This window comes from Condylura cristata, unplaced genomic scaffold (assembly GCF_000260355.1).
Source record: "Condylura cristata isolate star-nosed mole 26May11 unplaced genomic scaffold, ConCri1.0 scaffold00019, whole genome shotgun sequence".
Lineage (NCBI taxonomy): Eukaryota > Metazoa > Chordata > Mammalia > Eulipotyphla > Talpidae > Condylura > Condylura cristata.
Window position 1 is genome coordinate 34,815,538 of NW_004567120.1, and position 22,076 is coordinate 34,837,613.

Here is a 22,076-nt window from a genome sequence, read left to right on the forward strand (position 1 = left end):
CCGCCGCCCACCCGCCCTCGCCCCACGGCCCGGGCGGCGGCGCGGGCTAACACCTGTCAGGGGTCGACCCGCGCCCCCTGCTCAAGTCCCCCTGCCCGGAGGAGCTTTGGGGGAAGCTGTGAGAGGGGAGGCCCGGGAGGAGATGGCTGGGTTGGAGGCGCCGGGGTTTGCTTGGAGGTGGGGGAGAACAGGGTGCCTGGCGTTGGTGTGGGACTCTGAGCTGGGCGCAGGCTGGAGACCCTGGCGGCAAGTTGGCCGGCCCCTGCCCCAAGCTCAGACTCACAACTTGGCCCCAGGCCACCACCACACACACACACCCTTACACCCCAGCCGAGGTCTTTCTCCGGCGACACTTGTAGCCGTTCGGGGCTCCCAGACAGGGTGCAGCCCCCGCGGCAAGCAGCAGCACTGCAGAGCTGCGCCCGCACATTCCGCCGCCACCCTGTGGTTTTTGCTGACTTTTTATTTCAGGCCCGATTGTGCGGTCGAACCCCGTTTTTCCTCCGCGCCCCCTCAGCCTTCCCTTCGGGTTTGGGATCCAGGCGGTGGCCTCCGATGTACCACAAGGTAGTATGGGGAAATGCAGAACCCAGGCGCCTTATTTGAGTTCTGGCCCGTCTCCAACCTCCTAACTTCTCTCTTTTTTCTTCAAGCTCAAGCAGGCCTGCTTCTCACCAGCTCAGGAATCAGGCTGCTTTTATGCTCCACACTCTATTCAAAATTCTGGCCTTTCCCTGTTCAATATTTTAAGTGGAGAACAGGGAGCCCTGAGGTCAGGAATGAGAGACACGAAATGGGTCCAGCCATGTCTCTGCCTTGAAATATACACGATTGTTTTACTGTTTCCCTTGATTTCTGATGCCACAAAGGAAGCCCTCAAGGGGAGGGCTACGCAATCTGGGAGCGGCCACTACAGTCTCTTTACTGGGTCCCCCATGGGCCCCCCTCCAGATCTTTTCAGAATCAGGGCCATGCAAAACCACAAGCCCAGGCTCCAGCCTGCTTTTCTTGCTTGAGTCCCCAGCCAGGAAGCCCTTCCAGCCCTTCAGAGCCTGTCAGCAGCACTGCCTTGCGCCCTCAAGAGGCAGACAGGAGTGAAGGCCACAGGGCGGAGGTGGTAATTACAGGACAGTGGCCCCACTGGCCTTCAGCTTCCTGCAGGCTACTCCATCCTAGGTGTGCCTGGCTTTCCCAAAAGAAAAAAGGACGAGGTAGAGGAGTTTGATAAACAACTCAAGCCAGCCCTACTATCCACTTCTTTAGCCTTTAATACCTGGGGGAAACCAGGGTGTATAACTGAGCTTGGGCGGCCCTGAAAATCTGGCAAATCTGGGTCTTGTTGGCCACTGTGTTCCCACCTCCTGGCACTGTTCCAGTTTCATAGTTTCTGCTCAACAATAGCTGGTTGAGATAATTGGTGAATGACTGCTATTGATTCTGAAAGGTACGGGGCTGTTTCCTGACCCAGGGTGAATGCCACTGAAATTCCAGGTCCTGTGAAGCAGAACAGTCTCAGTCACCCAAAGAGGAAGGGAGGAGATCTGAGGAAGCCACATAAACTGAGATCCAAGTGTGGGAGGGACAGGTCTGCCTGTTTTTTACCTTCCAAACACCACCCCAAGGAACTTTCCACCCCCCCTTGTGTCCTTCTTGGGACCCTGAACCAAGGAGGGCATGAAAAAGCTGGAAGGTATAGAAATTCTGATGCAGGAAGGAATTGGGGAAGAAGCAGGTGATGGCGTGGAGAAAATGAGGGGGCTTTCCCACGCTGACTTTCCTCAGCATGACCAGTACGTGTGCATGCCCCATTCATAAGGTATTTCCAGGATGCCCCCAGATGGCTGGTCCAAACTTGGGGAAATCACCCCTTGAGCTAAAGCTGACCCAAAGGGGTCAGAAACCATCCACATCTGAGGGGGAGATGCTATACTTCTAATGATGTGAACCAATGTTCTCTCAATAAAAACTAATAAAAATGATAAAAATTTAAAAGAAACATATGAAACTAGTTCAAGCCAAAAAAAAAAAAAAAGCACCCACAAGTCTTAAACCCCAAATAGACCTCAAAAAAAAAAAAAAAGGCTAACACAAACAAATAGGCAATCTATAGACTAGGAGAAATTATTGCATATTGCACATCCAAAAAATATAAAGATCTTATACAGTTAAAAAAAAAAAAAATCAGGCCCTCCCTGGTGGCGCAGCGGGTTAAAGCACAGCACTGAGAAGCTAAAGCCACTTCCACATGAGTTCGATCCCCGCCTTCCCCGGAGGTGACCACATGGCGTGGCAGACCTCTCCTGGCCCGCCCGCTGCTCCCCTCAGCAGTGTACTTTGTCGATCTGCCTGTTCTGCTCCCCACTCTGTCTCTGGTGAAGCCTCTCGCCGCCCCTGAGCCTCTGGCCTGTACCCCAGTTCTGTATGAACAAATAAATAAATCTTTAAAAAAAAAAAATCAAACAACCCAATCAATAAATGGTCATAGAGCTATAAAGACACTTCTCTAAAGAAGACATTCCGATGCCTACAGGCACATGAAAAAATGCTCATCATAAAGAGGGAAATGCAAATCTAAACTACAATGAGAGAAAGGCCCCTATCAAATAAACTGGAAACCACAGTGCTGGGGGTAGGCGGGTGGAGAAAGTAAAGGCTAAGCCACCTGTCGGTGGGAATATTACCTGCTGTGGCCCCTATGAAAACCGTGTGGAGATTTGTTTAAAAAAATACAAATGGAACTACCATATGATCCCGTAGATATGCACATAGAGAATAGGACAAAACATGGTTATGAAAAGATTTCAGAACAGGATGATGCATAACAGTCAAGGCATGGAAGAAATCAAAGTGCGACTAGATAAAGAAATTGTGGAATATATCAATATACACTCAATGGAATACTACTCAGCTATCAAAAAGATGAAATATTGCCCCTGGGAAATAAATGGATGAATCTTGAGGCAGTTACGCTAAGTCGGTGAGAAAGTGAAAGCCAGTTATCAGATGGCAAAGCACAACAATGCTGATTCTTAGACTCTGCAATACACACTGGGTAGAGGGGCCAAGGAAAAAAAGAGGGTAGAACCTAGGCACTGGGGCTCGGGTGGAGGGTGAGTGAGGCCTGTACACAAATGGGGGGTGAAGTTGTACTCCCCAAATTACAGTTATGTAAATGGCATTTTTCAGAAATGAATCAAATTTGGTTTGGCCACGCTGAGGTGGCTATTGGCGGTAAAGACACAGAAGATTTCAGAAGTGCCTAGTGAGGACAGGGACCACATCCCAAGGCTGTGAGCAGGGGCATGCAAATACATCGACTGAAGGCATCCAGCACAGCCTTTTGCTCTTTTACAGAGTTAAACTGCCCCAGCTTAGGGCAACACTGGGTGACAGCTGATCACAGATGGATTCTATGGGTGTTTACGGACACCTTTCTTGTTCTAATGTCTCTTTCTCAATGAGATTTCATAAACTTGAGAAGTAAGGGGCCTTGGGGGAATCCCGACTTCTCACCCCATGTTTCTGTCAGCACACAGAGTGTACTTCTACCTATTAACACCCCCTTTACTCCTTTGTCTCCATGGATAAGAAAATGAATGATGTACAGTTGGTAAGGAGAGAGACAGAGAGAAAGAAGGGAGAGACCCTCTGATTCCTGAGCTGCCTGCCTCCAAGCCCCAAGCCTCTCCTCTCCCACCAACCAAGAGAACTCAGAGCAAGAGGCCTGCAGCCAGACAGGGATCCTCCCCAGGAAGGGGAGGAAGGCCATTGTGACTTTGTATTCAGATTATTTTGTCTGATCAGCTTAGTCATTAATTAAACAGATATGTTCATCCTCTGGTAACTCGATGTATTCCCAGTGTTTCAGAACAGTGTAAATATAACTCTCAAATCCTCAAAGGAGAACTGTGCCAAACCCATCCATCTTGGAAAGACATAATGAAAGATTTGCTGCCCACCTTAGAGAAGCTTACTCCGCCTTGCCTTTTGGCCTTAGTGCCACCAGAGACCAGGAGGGTGGCATTCTAGTGGGAGGAGAAATAAAGAACTTGCCTTTAATACTGATTTCCAAAGTGCCTCTTTCTCTTGCCTGCTCTGTTCTTACCAGTTCACACTGTACCCTTGCTATGGAACTTTCTGGATCTCCTCCAGACTTGGAAACTTTCAGTTCTTCCTGCTTAGCCCTGGGGCTCCCGACTACTCTATGCTGGGCGGGTCAGATCTCCTTGGACCCACCCAGACTCCCCTCCCCACCCCACACTGCACTTAGCACAGGCTCTCTCCATGGCCAGTTCAAGAAGGAGCATCTGGTGCTTTCTCCAGCTCCATTATGGAGGCCAGGTAACCTGAGGCACATTTAGTTCTCCTCTCAACCTGTAACCTGGTTGTGTGCCCTGGGGCATGTCACGTCTCCCAAAGAGGGGCTTCATTTTCCCTATCTTTAAAGTGCCCCCTTAGACATGATTAATGGCTTTCAAATTGTATTCTGAAGAGCCCAGGGTGTTACCTCAGAGAAGTTTCCCCCAAGGTAGGTCTGCTGTCTCCTCCTTTTATCTGATGGGCCTTGTAGGGTTTCTTATTTAAAATACAGAAAGAATAAAAAGATTCCTGCTAGAAACAAAGCATCTGAAACCCTTGGGAGGAGATGTTTCTAAAACGCCTTTGGCTCTGGGAGTCTATGATTCCTTGTAAGAGCGCCTGCTCCACCACCCTCTTCATCTACCCTTTTCCCTCTCCATCCCACTGAACAAGACTCCAGGTTGGATTCCAAAGGCAAATATAAATGTCCCCGGCTCAGTTCCTTGTGGGTTCACTTGGTTTTAGCATTCTTTTCAGAGAGAGTTATGTGAGTTATCAGAGCATAGAAAGAATGCTGATCGCTCTCTGCCAATCTCTTTCGGCAGGCTCAGATGAGCTGTGCAGAAGCTGAGGGGACCTGCTCTCAAGAGGCATCTCCAGGAAAGAGACAGAAAACCAGACAGATGTGACCGTGATGAGTAAAAACAAGCGAATTCAGACAGCCTCCTGGGGGCTGCCTCAGTACCTTTAGAGCAGGAAGGAATCGGCTGTCTTTCTGCAAGTCTGAAAATGGGAGATTTCAAACACCCTTCCTTTGTGAAGATAAACATAAGCACAGCCACTTGCAGTTTGCCCGCCGTCTCCACCAGCAACCCATGAAAACGCTGGTGTGATCAGGAACCAGGCCACTGGCTGAGGATGCACACACAGGATAGGACCCTATGTAGGCAGGGTCAAGTGTGCCTGGGGCCAGCGCCCCTACCACTCACCCGGACAGCAGCCCCATAATGGAGCAGGGCAGAAAGGGGCTATTTTACCAACTGGGTAAGAAGTACTGCCTGTGTGGGCTAACTATGTCCCAAAGCCCAGAGAGGCCACCTGTAGAAACAGGAATGAGGAGACCAGATAGACGCCCCTGAAAGTGGCTTACCACTGAACTCCAAGCAAGAAGAAAAATGCAAGTGAAGGAACTCTTGTCAGGGGTCACGCCGGCATTCCAGGGACCAATATAGTGATGACTGTGTTCTGGAACATACCCTGACACATTTATTAACTGGCAAAGAGCGTCTCCTAGTCAGATCATTGGGGGGAGTTATGCTTCAGAAACAAAGGTCTCCAGAACCATTTTTTAAGAAATTGAAGAGCTCTCCTGTTTACATTCAGAATAAAAGCCAGAAAAGCCTCAGCTTCCCTAGCCCTGGATGATGACTTGGTCTTTATTATGTCTTCTGTCTGAGATCATTCTCTAAATACTTAAGCTATTGAATTTACTGAAGTCACCTGTGGTTTATATTTAAAACCAATTGGGAACACACTGATTAATTCTGATACTTAAGAAGAAAACTCCTATAATGCACATAAAACTTTCATTGCTCAGTCATAATTTATGAACATTAAAATCATAGAGCACCCTGATAGCACTAATCATATCTACAAATTCGGCTCTTTGCCATTTAATTAGCCGTAGCAGTTTCAACATCAAGAGTTCAAGGCCTCTGATTACCTGCTTGGCCATTTAATCAAGAAAACATGGAATGGAGGTTGCTTTCTTGATCACAAGGAGAGAGTACAAGGATATGACCTTAAGCATCCATGTGCAGGGTTTAAGTTTTGTACAAGGAAAACATTCTGTTTAGTAGGGGTTGCTAAATGCTATCGGTGATTGCTGATTCTCCTCCAGAAGGGTCTATGAGTGCGGCAGAAATCCTATTTACCTCAATGGGCGCGAGGGTTGACCCCGTCGAGTATCTCATTCTGTCATAACAACTTCACTACCCATGGAGCAACCAAGAAGTGGCATGGGCCAGGGGCATGTTCTCAGCACATTACTAGAACACATATGGTCCTGTCTGCAGGGACACAGAAATATCCAGCATGTTTGCCTCTGGGAGCTCCTATCAGGTGAACTGGAACATTGAGTCAAGGTGGAGAGGCCCATCTAAAGTTTTTCTCATCCAGTGTGTGGGAAATGCGCTGTAGATACCCTAAGTGTGATGCTCGCATTCACAGGCAACGGAAGCTCCAGCTTGTCTGAGTGACTTCCATTCCGTTTTACTCAATGAGACCTGAACACTTGGAAGGAACACTTGCTATTTTATGAACTGACTAGTGGCTAACGAACACAAACGAGCTGTTTCTAGGATGAAACATTGATGGCAAGCTCAAAATGTGCAAGACTCAGAGGTGAACTGTGTAACACTGGCTTCATTTCTTGCCCAGTGAATTAAGTAACCCAAAGGAAAGGTTAGAGGGGAAAATGATAGGATGATTTGAGGCAAAAGCAAATGATCAGTTATCAGTTTTTGTTTTGTTTTGTTTTGTTTTTTAAATCTAAGCTGTTTCAGGAAACAGGATTTCTGGAGGAAGGTGACCTAAACTCAGGATTCGAGGGAGGAAAGTCAGTGTTTGCAAAGGATCTAGGGCTCATCCTTACTTAGCAAGGGGGTGGGATCCACAAGCACTCGAGTAACTCTAGATTGATTTACTATTTGCCTACAGCACTGCTCCCACCAATTTCTGATCAAGAGTTTCTTGTTTTAGAGGAGCAGAGAGGTGACAGGGAAATGATTCAGTGCCTCTCAGGATTGAGAGTCTTCACACAGCCTTTCAGACACCAACTGGGCTGACAGCAGGAGAGCCTGCTGAATTCTGAGGAAGCAGCAGCACCAGCTCCCGAGGAGGGACGAGGAGGGACGAAGGCAGGCTCAAGGGCCCGGGGGAACAGAGAACCAGTGGTGTTGGAACACTCCACTCTGCTCTTGATTTTGACTTTTTTTGGTGCACAAACGAGAATTTCAAACAGTGGTTAACACTCAGTGCATACTGTAGTTCTTGCTGATGGAGCAAGTAGGTGAATTTTTTTTTATCAACAATATAACAGTCTATTTTTACATCATTTTGTGTCTTTTTCCATCTCAGTTGTAAACCCCATAACTAGGTGAATTTTTAATGCTACCCCTCTGGTGGTGGCCACGTCCTGTAATTATGACAATGTGATCAAGACTGCCATTTTCCAGATGAGGAAAGTGGAGTCTAGTGAAAGGAAGCGATAAACTGAGGGTTTTCTGGCCTACACACAGGTGGCAGTGCCAATATTTAAGAGAAAGGACCTCGTCCAAGACCATCTATGTGGGTCAGCAGCCTTTGAGATGCCTACTTCCTTGGCCCTGGTCTGGAATCTGTGGCTTGACTATGGCTACCTCTTTGTGTTCCTGAAAAAGGAGTACAGATGATTTAACTCAGTGGTGTTCTGCCCATTTTAAAAAAAGGAACTGAGTTACAAAACAAACAAGAGTAAATAAATAGTGTCTATGAATAGTTATTAACATCGCCCATACATTTTAGCAAAAACAGTGACATTGAAAGAGAACATTTCTGCCATTCTCACCAAAGTTAAAAGGTTCGCTATGCTGGATAAGGCCATCCTGAGTTCTCACCTGGGGACTGCTTTACCAGCAGGGTCTAGTCTGACCAGGACAGCCAGGGCTTTGGAGACAGAAAGGGCACTTTCTGGCCTTTGTCTTCATCACCACATAGCAGAGACAAGAAGTCAGCATGCCCCCAACTCCCTCTATCCTTTCAGTATAGGGAATACTAGCTTTCCATTCTGTACACTCTTCTTATGCCCTCTGCTTGCAGCAACAGGAAGCTTGAGTTCAGCCCAAAGAGAGAAAAACCCTACACAGTGTTCCTATCGCCACAACCCATGCCTATCCTGTGGCAATCAGGTCTCTCTAGCACCTGTTCTAATTTGTGCTCACTTCCCCCCCTTTCAGACCAACAGCTAAAAGTATAACCAACAGTTTGAAATAATTTAGTAGTTTCTCCCGCCACCACCGAAGACCTCAAGCAATATTATTAGATGCTAATTTCATAATAGGGGCCTTGATGCTCAATTAACCATCTCATTTTAGAGAAGAGATCTGAGGCAAGAGCAGTTAAATGAGTCCGGCCCTCCCTCCCTCCCTTCCTCCCTCCCTCTCTCCCTCCCTTCTTTTTTGCCTTCCTAATATTTGTCACATTTTGAGCTACATCCTGAAGGAAGCAAAGAGACTAATAGCTACCATTAATTTAACTAGATCTCAGGCCCAATTCTAAGTTTATCCTTTCTCCTGGTTTACTCGTTAAATACATATAGTAACCTTATGAGCTTATGCTCATTTTACAGAATAAGAAGCTAAGGCAAAGAAAGGGTTAACTGAGTTCATTCAGGTGTGAAATGGTTGAGCCAGGATTCAAGTCCAGGCACTCTACACCTCATACCCACATTCTTGGAAAGGCTCTCCTGGCTCTCCTGCCCCAAGCCTCCCAAAGAGGACAAGGATAAGCAAACAAAGTAACAAAAGCCCTACTGGGATTACTACCTAAGTCAGCTTGGTACCCCATGTACAAAGTGTCATGTGTGCCCCAAAGAAGGCACCATTCTTTCTGTGGGCAGAAAGGTAGGAATGACATTCAGCTCCAAGAGAAAAAATAATCTCACTAAAGATGAATTTTGGATGGCAAGGAAAAGCTAGGAAGTTGGCGAATGAAGTCAGATAAAGCCAGACTTCAAACCAAGGTTGAACTGACCGCTGGTGTGGGATTCTCCTCACCAGGTCTTCTATTTCCTCTCCACTAAGAGAACTTACAAAACCCTCCTTTCTTTATATATTAAAGAATATATAAAATAATATAAGAATACAATGTAAAAGTATATATAACATATATTTAATTTATTTATGCATACAAGAACTGGGAAACAGGCCAGAGGCGCAGGGGGTGAGAGGAGAGGTCTGGAGTGTCCTATGAGCTAGCTCCCTGGTTGTCAGCTTCCTGCTCAGGGATCAAACTCATGCTGCACTGGCTGCAGAGAGCTTCATAGTGCTAAGACTTGACCCCTTGCGCCACCAGGGAGGCCCCCAAACGTTGAATTCCTACTTCTCAATACTTTGAATCAACTGGCAACCAGTTAATCAACTATTATAAATATCCTGCAGGAATGTACATTACTGTGAAATGTTGATTGCTGGAATGGTCATGAAGCATTCTGGGACCAGGAAAAATAAAGTGTGCTCTGTGGATATTCTTATGGACATATGTAAATTGTTTTATTTCCTGCTTGGAAGGCGATCGCCTTCCCTTTCTCACTGATGGTATTCGGCACATATTGTCAATGGTGATGTTCAAGTGTACGGTAGTTTATTGATTTACAAGTGCCATCAACAGAGGGCTTAGAAGAAGTGATCCCTTTGGGAAGATGCCAGTCAAAATTAAAATGAAATTGACATATATGTCACAGCGAGTCAGTCATTCTCCAATAGCTGAGGTGAGCTTGAGGAGCTCAGGTTTGCAGGTGGGCAATAATTAAATAATTTTATAATGATCATGATGATAAAACTTGAAAGGAAAAAATATTATGGGAAAATGACTGTCTGAGTCAGATAATCCTAGGAATTCCTCTATGTAGATTTTGATGTTCCTGTTGGAGATGGACAACTGAGATTTGGTTGGTATTTGAATATATTGAAAAGATATTTTAAAAACACTCCTATCTATTGCATTCTCCTTCCTGTGCCTTAAATAACACGTTCTGCTTTCTCTGCCAAAATCATGGCATTCGTCGATCTGTAAAAACTATACCTAAAACAATTGCTAAGGGTAGCAACAGTGCCCTGTGTCACTATACAAAGAAATGAAATAACACAGCATGGGTATTTGTGTGTGTGTGTGTGTCTATGTGCACACACACCTACACACCAGGCAGGATTCAGGCAATGCTATAAAGTTAGCACCTCAGCCAGATGCTCACTGGCTTTGTGAGGCCGCACAAGAACCTGCTCTTGCAGATAAGACTTTGGATCTTGTTTTTCCTGATCTTTCTCCTTCGTTGAAATTGTCCTTTCCTATACCCTAGCCCTCCATCACTGCTTTCCAATAACACAGCTAGCTGGTAATCAGATATGCTCATCAGTGTCAGGTTAATGCGCATTAATATATCTTCATCACCCCCCCAGGAGAATTGGCTCCTTCCAATTGGGGTTGGGAGAGGCAATGGGGTACTTCTAAAAACAGCGCCTCTAGTGGTGACGTTTTAATGACAGGCGAGGCAGCTGAAATAGCTTCAAGCAAAGAAAAGGCTTTGAAGCATCCCTTCCTTTAAGTGCTCTGCCAGGCAAAGATGCTAAGTGAAATCAGTTAGAAAGCGAAAGACAGTTACGGGATGGTTCCAGTTATTTGCGAAAAATAAATAGTCAAAGAACACACACACACTGGCCAAACACAGCAGAAATAACTCTTAGACTGTGAAAAATACATCAGTTACCAGAAGAAAGAGTTAGGAGGGAGGAGGGGACAAGGAGGGAAAGGGTGTGTCACTGGCACAGGAGAGTTGGTGGTGGTGCATGAAGCACATGTGGAAATGTGAAAATGTAGCACAAACATTATGCAGATATGTAAATGGCTGACCAACAAGTAACAAAACCACAAGTAAACACCATGAAAAAAATCGCGCTGTCATTTTTCACCACTGGCTGTAGGAGTGTGCACATGCAGCTGCGTGAATTCATACACCAGGCGAGCGAATCTGATGCTTGTTCAATCTCCCTAACCTCACAGCCCAGATTCTTAAAAAGAAAAAAATTGAATTGTCTTTACCAGCAACCCCCATTTACATACTTCACATTCTCACGCCCTCTGGTTTCATTACGCATCACACTGTGTGTGAGTGTGCGTGTCTGTGTTCCCGTAAATTGCTCTATACGTACTTCAGTCTCCCTCTAGAAGCACAAGTAGCATGTGGTTGGTATTTGAATATATCGAAAACGTGAAGTCTTCCTACCACTGCACTCGTTTGAATCGTTCCATAGCTCTCCCTCAATTCTGGACATGTAGTCATCAACTCATCTATGTCTCTCCATATATCGCTGTCTGTTTTCCCTGTCACTTCTGTCCTTGGCACAACTCATTCTCTCCTCGTGGCTCTCACGACTCCTGTCTGGGTCCGTCTCTTTCTGTGCAGAATCTGGGTGCTTCTCCAGTCTCCTTTCTGGCTGGGGGTAGTGTACTGTTTTATTTGGGTTTTCTTTCTTTGGTATACACAATCTATTACACAATGATGCACTGTCTGTGTCTCACAGTCAGGGATAATGCTAGGGCGCCCTAGCACCCCTCAGGAAGAAATCCCGTGGAAATTTAGCTGGAGCCAACACCTGTTTCACAGACCAGATAAAACTGGGTGGTTTAAGAGACCTGGGGAGAGGGCCCTCCCTGGTGGTGCAACAGGTTAAAGCACAGCACTACTAAGCTATCCACAGCCACTTTAGCATGAGTTTGATCCCCTCCTGTGTCCCCGTTTCCCAGTGTACCTGTCAATTTACCTGCCCTGCTCCCCACTGTCTCTGGTGAATCCTCTCAACTAAGATCATCAAGAACCTACCCACTGTTGTAGTCAGTGATTGCTTCTCAATGATTACACATCCCTTCAGCAACACTGGATACTACTGACAATTTTCTCCTGACACTTCTCCGATGGATTCCTTGAAATTATATTCTCCTGGTTTCCCTCCTACCTCTATTTGACTACTCCCTATCAGTCTCCTTTCCTAGTCATTTTTTTCCACTTAGTGGCCATTAGAGTTCCTTAGAACTCTGCCCTTCACCCTCTAATTCTCTCTCTCCACCTCCTCTTTCTAGGTATTTACTTCCATGATTTCATGCATCCACGGGGGCATTTACCAAATGCAGGCTGAGTGCAGGTACTGAGTGAACAAGGCAGATGTGATCCTTGTTCACTCAGAAATTCTGGTCTAGCGAAGAGTTGGGTAGCTAAGAAGGAACATCTATATTTAGTTATAAATAGTGATCACTACTATAAAACAAAAAGACAGAATGCTACTCAAACATGATACAGAAGAGCGAATTGAGACCGGAAGTAGAGGAAGGCCTCTAAAAGACGTCTTAATGACTCTTGTAATAGGATATGGATCTGGTTTCATGAGCAGAGTTAGAAACAGTTATCACTTCTAATCTGACAACGCCAAAAAAAAAAAAACTCCATTACTTTTGAGATGATTAGAGACAATGGTACCCCAAACTATGGCACCAAATTTTAAGCTTCCCTTCCCTCTGAAACAGGTCGTAGAACCCTCCTGTGAGAAGCATACTCATCTCCAAAGACAAAGGCAGACCAAGAAAAATCTGAACAAACGGACGATGCTAAATTTCTTCCAGTTATATACACTTAACTCATACTCCTTGCATATGATGCTTCTACACAAATGCACACTCTTCACTAAACACAGCATAACTATATCCAGGCCTAATTGTTTGAGTCTTCACTTCCTTATGAAGGCCCTTATATCACACAAAACTTAGATTAATAAATGTGTATGCTTTTTGCTGCTTAATTTATTATTTTTTAATTGGTGGACTGCGCAATGACCCTAAGACAGTCAAGGAAAATTTTTTCCTCCCTTACACTTTTATCAGCTCAGGTGGCTCCTGAGTTCTATTCATGGAGAGTTCTACCCAAAGGCCACTAGGCATCTCGGCCTGAACCAAAGCAAAGTGGAACTCATCTCCCAAAACCTGCTCCTTTTCTTAGTCCGTGTGGCTTTCAGGTTTCTTCTTGTTCCCAGATGTATCCACCATCTCAGTCAAGAGACACTTGGGCATTAGCTTGAATTCTTCCTCTCCCACCCATATTCAAGGAGTAACCAAGTTCGGCAAGCTTTACTTTCTTAATATCTTTTCTAAATTACTCTTGCTGTGACTTTCCCTTATGGCTTTCCATTTACTGTCCAAATTTCAACAGTAACATTTTTCTGGCTTATGCTCAAACTGCCGTACTCATGACTACATTTCCAACCAGCAGAAGCAGTCACGACCTGATAACAAGTCTCAGTGCCGCACTTACGAGCCTTCCATCATCTGGGACAGACTTCCTTGTCACCCAACCTCCTTTCATTTTCCCCTCAGACAGAGCATATTTTAGACAAATCAAAGTTCTTACTTTCTCCTACACACCCCTCCAGCCCTAGCCGCGAAGGCCCTGCCTTTGCAAATGTTATTCCTGCCCACCTAGCGTGCTGTTCCTCATTTATGTCACACATCTCTCTCTCTCAGGAACTCTTCCCTGACAACCAGCATGTAAAGACACAGTTACTCTTCTCTACTCCATGGCACCCTGTACAGATCACTTTTGTGGACTTATAATACTCACTTCTACCAATCCGCCACACCCACCAAACAGGTAATAACCTAAGGCAGCGTCTGTGGACCCCCCACATCTAGACAGAAGAGGGGTTCCATAAAGGGTAGTTCTGTAGTTTCCAATTCTCATGTGTAGACCAGAAACCTAATCAGCCAACACACAGAGGCCAGGTGAAGTGTTCTGTGCTCGCTCTTCCCTTTCTGTGTTTAGCAAGCAGAGTAGGCATCCGGAGCGATGGCCTGCAGACAGTTCTGATTTGCAAGGAGTAGATTCATGAATGATGCATGCTAGAGCATGGCTGGGTGCTCGCCACAAACGAAGAACTTCAGGGAAAGGTGGACTGAAATCAAGTTAGTCATCAGGCAAATCTGGAGTCTAGTCTTCACCCATTCTTTACAAGGATCACGTTTAGTCCTCTTATTTGACTTCCTTGAACACTGGTGATGGGACCCAGAGGTTTCAATTGGCTTCACTTAAAGACCAGAAAACTGTTTCCAACCAAGAAATCATGCTTTGCCTGATGAGTTGTGTAATGTTAGGTAAAGCATGATTTCTTGGTTGGAAACAGACAACTAATTCATTTGTTCATCAGCTCAGGTCCTGCCTCAAGCCAAAGAGGAATCAGTGGCTCACAAAAGGAGCACATACAGGAAAAGAGGGTGGAAAAGCAAAGACAAAGACATGGAGTGAAGGGAGAAGAGTCAGCTCTTTGAGGAGGCCAGCAGGGTTTCAAACCCCCAGTTTCTGACTGCAAGTCTTAATTCCTTTTCAGCCTCATCCACTGCCTCCAAAAGCTTTTGAACCACGGGGTGGTGACTGGCAGGAGGTTTGTTTGCATTAGGAAAAAAAAATGGTAACAATTTTGACCTCACAATATCTATTAGAATAATCTCCCATCAAATGTAAGCACTGTAAATTAAATCCAATCTTGAATTACTGCAATTATCCTGCTTGGACTAGAAACCTAATCAACCAACAGACAGAGGCCAGGTGAAATGAGCTGAGAACACAAAGAAAATCAGTCCACCATGGTGCAGGGAAGCGGGTTTATTTTTCAGAGCTACATATATATTAAAAAATTAATTTGATCAAGAGGTGACTCGTTCATTTTTCATTGCACCATATTTTACAGACATCTACCTGCTTCTAGATTTTTCACAAGGGATTAAACAATACGGTGGCTTTGCTTGGATCCTTTGCTTCAACCAAAATCACAGTTACCATTTTCCTCAGTGTTTTACTGAAATTGAAAATGATAATACCTATAAGACCTCTCCAGGGCTGACATTTCCAAGTCTCTTTTCCAGCACAAACAAAATTATAAAATGGAAAATATAACCTTTCTCACCCTGTCTTTTCTTCACAGGCCATTAGACTGAAAGGCAGTCTATATTCCAGAAGCAAGACCAACCAGCAGGAATAAAAATCATGATGAGGGTGTGATAATATAATACTGGCAGCTAACATCTTTTGGGGTCTTTACTCTGGACTAAGCATCATTGTATAAATTTCACATGGGCCCTCCCTGGTGGCGCAGTGGGTTAAAGCACAGCATTGAGAATCTAAAGCCACTTCCGCATGAGTTTGATTTCCGCCTGCCCCAGCGGTGACCACATGACGCGGCAGACCTCTCCTGACCCGCCCGCTGCTCCCCTCAGCAGTGTACTTCGTCGATCTGCCTGTTCTGCTCCCCACTCTGTCTCTGGTGAAGCCTCTCACCGCCCTGAGCCTCTGGCCTGTACCCCAGTTCTGTATACACAAATAAATCTTTAAAAAAAAATTTTTCACATGTGTTCACATCTTCAATTCTCACAACCCTGTGTGGTAGGAACAATTACTATCGCCGTAGTGTAGATGAATAAAATGAGAAGCAGTGAGGTTAAAACGTTTGCCTAAGGTCACACAGCTAATGAGTAGTGGGACTATAAACTAGCTTAGCCATTTTGGAAAGTGACTGGATTTACCTACAAAACTAAAAATGTTCACACCATAAGCCCAGCTATGTTGCTTGGGCATCTATCCAAAGAACAGGAAACCATCAACTCCAGAAATCACATGGTCTACAGTGTTTGCTGCAGCATTATTTGCAATAGGTGGGCAAACAGTAGGTGGGCAAAGCAACAACCTAGGGGCGCTGAGAGAGGGCTGGATGAGGTGCCACACACAGACTTGCTCACAGAGCCTCTGCAGCTGTAAGGAAGCAGGAAGGCTGCCATTTACACCAAAATGGAAGGAGGTCAAGGAAACCAGATGCAGTAAATGAAGTCAGGATGAATACAAATATGAGGCGTTCACATAGCGGATGAGTCAATAAAAGAAAACACTTACAAATACTAGTGGATACTAGCAAGAGAACTGAGGACTTTTGTGGGGGTGGGGAGAAAGGGTCAAAAGAAGAGAATGGGGAAAATATTTATTTTGGCAGAAAGAAATTTAAATACAAAAAAATTTGCCTAAAGTCACAGCTAGTAAGAAGTGGAAGTGGGGTAACCATCCAGAACTCATACTACACACACACACACACACACACACACAGGCACATGCACACGTACTCACACAGGTATGCACAAGTCCTCATTTATAGCTACTGGGTCAGACAGACGAAGTCTGTATTTTGTGGATTGCTTCGACCTTGCTTTTTTCTGTTGATATTATTGCCAATTAGCATCCCAGTAGTTTTATCTCCAGGAAAGTAAAGCTAGCACTGAACTTAAGAAAGTTAGATAAATTTCTGTGAGGGGCCACGTCTCAGTTTTTTTTTTCTCCTTGATGCTCCTTGCAGAGGTTTCTATGATAGACTTGCAGTTTTGAATTACTTCTTCACTTGTTCACATGTAGATTGTGAAGCCTGCAGTTGCCATAGAGACTTAGATCAATGCCACTAGCCAGGGTCTAATTTGCATTTTCTGTTGATTAGCAGGGGTAACCAGTAATCCCTGCCACATTCTCCCATCCACTGACATGACTAATCTCACATGTTGCTGATATATGGGATTCCTGAGTGCTAATAACAGAGCCTCTCGTGTTATTTTGCATTTCAGTTCTGTTCAGTAACAGCTTAATTAAACATCAAGGGGGAAAAGGTCAACAGAAGAATAAAATTAAAGCTTTTAGGAAATTAGTTCATGGAAGGGAAAGTTAGACTTCAGCACTGGGAGGTGAAGAATGTAATAATATACCACAGACCACATGGCGCAACATAGCATAACAGTAACTTTCACCCTGACCAAGTGCCTGGCACTTAGAGCCTGGCAGTATGCTCAGAGCCTTCATGTTACTTCAGCTCATTGTTCACAATAGTCCTATGGAATTGGTAGTTCCTTTCAGTAAAGAATTTAAGGTCCTCGGCGATTGAGTGACATGCCCAAATTCAGAAAATACCAAGCAAGACAATCGGAACCAAGCTGCACTCCCTAGGTATGTCTTGGCCCTTCCCTCCCCTGCAGTGGGACTGTGAATGCAGTCACTTTCCATCCAGTGTCTTGATGCTCCAGCAGATACCTGCAGAGTCACCCAAGAGAAGTTGCAAGGACCAGGAACAGGTTCACAGTCCTTCTTCACCACAGGGCTGTCCGGTGATGACAGAGCAGATGCTATTGGGCAGTAATGAGCGCCCCGTCATTGGAAGGGCTCAGAGAGGTGCCGGTAGGCACACCTGTCAGATGGAATATGGGCTTGGTATATTGAGTGCATTCAATTGAATCTGCTGGTCACAGAAAGCTGGGCATGTGAAACAAGCTGAGCAAGAGGCGTGTCCACCCTTGCTGGACTCTCAGGGGTGGCTCCAAAGGGGAGTCAGTGAAGAGTACTGATTGGGCTTAGGGACTCGGACTGGGAATGAGGTGGTTTTAAGGCAGAAATTTGTAAGTGCGGTCCTTATAGATTTTGTAAAGTAGGGCTTTTGGAACAGTTGGTAGCCCTTCCTCTGGGACACATGAGCCACAGGGAGTTACTATCAAAAGTGTCTGAGCCAAAACCAAAAAGACAAGGAGAAACTGTCACAGTCAGTGGAGACTAAGATAACACCAATAAATAGCATGTGGTACCCCAGATGAGACCTGGAATAAAAAACAAGGGCAGTAGTGGAAATACTGAAATCCAAATAAAACCGGGAGTTTAGTTAGTAGTGATGTGCCAGCATTGTTTTCTTAGTTTTGACAAATGTACCACAGTCATTTAATGTCTGTGATTAAATTAGATGTCAATGCTACAGAAAATTGGATGAAGGGCATGTAGGGACTCTCTGGAGTATCTTTGCAATTTTTCTTAAGCAACATTACTCATAACAATTTTGGAAGTTTATTACAAAAAGAGGATTGAGTCTCATTTGTCTTGCATATCATGGCTTACTTCCATCTATCATTTTGTGAGTAATAGTTCCATATGTTTTCGCTAGTTGTGATTTCTTTAGTATCTCACCCTGATTTGGAATATCTCAGAGGTCATCTAGTCAAAACAAGAACTTCTACTGACCTATCTATAGGGAAAGGGCAGGCAAAGATTTATCTGTCATAAGACTTGTTTTTCACTCTTTCCTTTCTTTCCCCATGTCATCATTTCCTGAGGTAAGATGACTCTCTTGAGTATACAAATGAAATTGCATTGATAGGGTGAGGAGAAGATGAGGAGACAACAAGATGAGGAGATCAAATCCAAATCAAATCAAAACCCCAGTGAGACATCATCTCACCTGGGGAGAAAGGCACTCATCAGAAAGACTCCCAACAAGAGCTGGAGACGATTAGAGAAAAAGGAACTCTTACACACAGGTGGTGGGAATGTAAACTGGTGTGGCCATTTGGGAAAGCGGTCTAGACCTATTTTAAAATACTGAGAATGGTAACAGCATCCGGGTCAGCAATGCCAGCACACTGGGTATCTATCTGAAGGACACAAAAGCAACTCCAAAAGTGACAAGCTCCTCTACTCACTACATAACTTACATGGAAGGAAGCTAAGTGCCTGCCAGCAGAGGACTGAGCCGAGGAGATGTGGCTTATCCACACAATGGAATACTATCACCTGAGACTAAAGATGGGATTTTAGAATGTATAGCAAAATGGAAGAGTTGAAGTGGGTTATGCTAAATAAAGCCAGAAAGATCAAGACAACTACTGGCCAATCTCACATAGGTGAGTAATAAAGGCAATAAAACAGACAAACAGACAAAGCAAAATAATGATGAACTAGCCAACAGCATCAAACCACCTGAGGTTACTGGGGTTAAGAGAGAGGGAGAGAGGAGCGAAGGAGGATCAAGGGGATAGTACATTTTAAGGACATAAAAGTTTAAACCATTCTGAACACGTTTCTTAGTTTCTGCGCTATCAAATTAGGTGAGTATTTGCAAGTTTATGCTCAAGACATTGCATTGTATTTCATAGGCATCTGAGCAGTTATTTTATAAACAAGAAAATAAAAGATTAGGAAAGCCTGTGATATGGTTGTTCCCCAGGGGAGACAGGGGGTACAGTTGCTTCCGTCTAACCTGCAGAACACAAGAAGTTGACCCGGGTCAAGAACAACTCCTTTATTTCTCAATGAATCAGAAATGGTAAGCTGGTTCTTCCTAAGCTGTGCTGTGTGACTTCTCGGCATCGAGATTGCCAGCACCAGACATTATGAAATATGTCAAATCTTTACCTCTTCGGAGAAGCCGGCTGCAGATGGTGTTTGTGATTGCAGCAGAGGTAATGCCATTTAGGGCAACGAGTATTGATAATATAATGGCTTGTTTCCTAACGAAGGATATCTGGCACTCATTTCTCCTGATACTCACTTTGACGTGCCCAGGAAGCTTGAAGCTCCCTTTCTCCTCCCTGCAAAATATTGATAATGGACAAAGCATGACTTTGCATTTGCGAAAGTAAGCTCCTGGAACTGTATATAGGCGGCTTCTCTTATGGGCTGCCACTGATAGTCAAAAATGGTTTCTAGTGGTGTCCAAACTAAACTGCTATTTTCACTTTTATAACACTAAGTTTGAAAGAATGATGGAAACAGGAATTCTGGGTTTCAGCCTCAGCTCTACTCTCTGGCATTGAAACTTTGGGAAAACTACACTCTGGGCTTCTCTTTTCTCATCTATAAAGTAACAACATATATGGAATCAATATAGATTTATTTACTCCACCACCGTCTTGACAGTGGTCACAGGAGTTCAGCACTCAGCCATGGGAGTATCTGTCATCATATTCACCGGCTCCATCGAGCAGAAAGGTTATGGAGCACAGGAGCCTGAAGACACGGGCAGACTGCACTTGATGCAGCAGAGAGCAGCCTGCAAGGCAGTGACAGCTCCAGTGGGCGCTGCGACTGGAAAACAAACGTGAATCTTCATTCCACCGCTCCCAGCATGTGCGCTCTTACAATGCCAGTTAGCCTCTCTGTCTCAGTCGCCACCACTCTAAGTTGGAATCAGTGGTAGCACCACTCTCCCAGAGTAACTGCACAAGCTGAAAGGGTAAATCTTTGCAGGGAGCTTGGTCTGTGTATACACAATAAATTCCGGTTCTGTTAGTCTTCTCAAAGTTATTTATTACTAAATCCAGTTGATCTATGTACACACACACACACACACACACACACAGACATATCTTCCCCCAAACCTCCAGAACCTTCCATCTACTAGTGCAGATGGAAGTAATTGGTAACAGTTGATGCCTCCAACTGTCCCCCAACACCCCCCCCCCCGCCCAGACTATCTGGAACGGAAAGTAACACTAATATATACTTACATGGAATGCATTGCGCGGGCCAGTCCACGACTTTGCACATAGCGATCCATGTCATCCTACTGATGGGTGCATGCTATTATTTAGTATGATTATTTAGGAGACATTTAACATGAATAAAGCTGAGATGTGCGGGGAGGTGACAAAACTCGCTTAAGTGGCAGCTTATATGTATCAGAGGCGGGATTTCAGTCCCAACAATTTGGTTCCAGAGTGCCTACTTTTTTAATCCTAGGCTTTGCTGCCATAATAATAGCTCAGTGTCACATGCATTATAAAACTTCCCTCTAATCCTTACGATAATCCCACAAGGTAGGTGTTATACTTCTCTGAATTTTTACAGATATGGAAAGTGATGCCGAGAAACATTGTGGACTGCTCCCTGCTGCACACAGCTGAGGTATGCTGGGGTCCACCTTCACAACCTGCATCTGTCCACAGTACCTCACTGTCTCAGCAAGAAGGGGAAGCACATTTTTTATTTGTTTTTAATTCAGAGGTTTTCCAGCAAGTGATGAAGACCGATTTTACTTCGCGTCCAATTTCTGTAAGGGTTGGTTAACTCCCATACAACATTCTCTCTGGGAAATACGCAGGGCACTTTCGTAATGACTCAGAACCAGGAGCCTCCTGCTGCTCATCCAGGCCCACCAGCACTGGGGGACTCTGGGGGGAGGTGTAGCTCTCTCCACCAAGAAGATTTTCACTTATATACAGGACAAGAGTTACTGAAGCACATAAATAAAGCTTTCACATGAAATTCAAATTTGTTCGACCCTCCTGAGAATGAATCTTAAGTGAACAAAATAACATTCAGACAAAAGCCCATAATCACATCACTTCTTACATGATGAAATACAATGAGATGCATGGAAGAAATAACTGTGGAACAAATTCACCTGATTTACTTCAACTGGAGTGCAGGTCTTGTAATTTCTCATAGAAATGCATAGGATATCGGGCCCTCCCTGGTGGTGCAGTGGGTTGGAGCGCAGCACTGCGAAATTGGCCTCAGCCTGCTTCAGCAGGAGTTCGATCCCTGCCCTGGAGGTGACCTACAGGGCATGGTGGACCTCTCCTGTCTTGCACTGCTCCCCTCAGCAGTGCACTTATCAATCTGCCTGTTCTGCTCCCCACTCTATCTCTGGTGAGTTCTCACACCACCCTTGTACCCCTGACCAGTACCCCAGTTCTGTACACATAAAATAATTTTTTTAAGAAGTGCAGTTTTACTCCTGCACTGCTGGTGGGAATGCAAACTAGTACAACCACTATGGAAAACTGCTTAACATGAAGGTTCCCTACGACCCAGCAATCCCACTCCTAGGTATCTACCCAAAAGACACAAAAACACTGATTCAAAAAGATACCTGCACCCCATGTTTATTGCTGCTTGATTTACAATTGGAAAAACATGGAAGCAGCCCAAATGCCCAAAAGTAGATGACTGGATTAAAAAGATGTGGTACATATATACAATGGAATATTACTCAGCAACCAAAAAAAAAAGAAATGCAGTCTTTTGCAGCAACATGGATGGAGCTAGAAAAGATCATGCTTAGTGAGATAAGCCAGAAAGAGAAAGAAAAATACCGGATGGTTTCACTCATAGCAGGAGTATAATGGATCAG

The 22,076-nt window shown here is 44.7% G+C and overlaps 1 protein-coding gene across 6 annotated transcripts in view; it reads right to left on the reverse strand.

Moving 5' to 3' along the window:
- FGF13 (fibroblast growth factor 13) overlaps positions 1–22,076 on the reverse strand; it is a 411,595-nt gene that overhangs the window by 68,556 nt on the left and 320,963 nt on the right. The gene's annotated exons all lie outside the window — the stretch shown is intronic.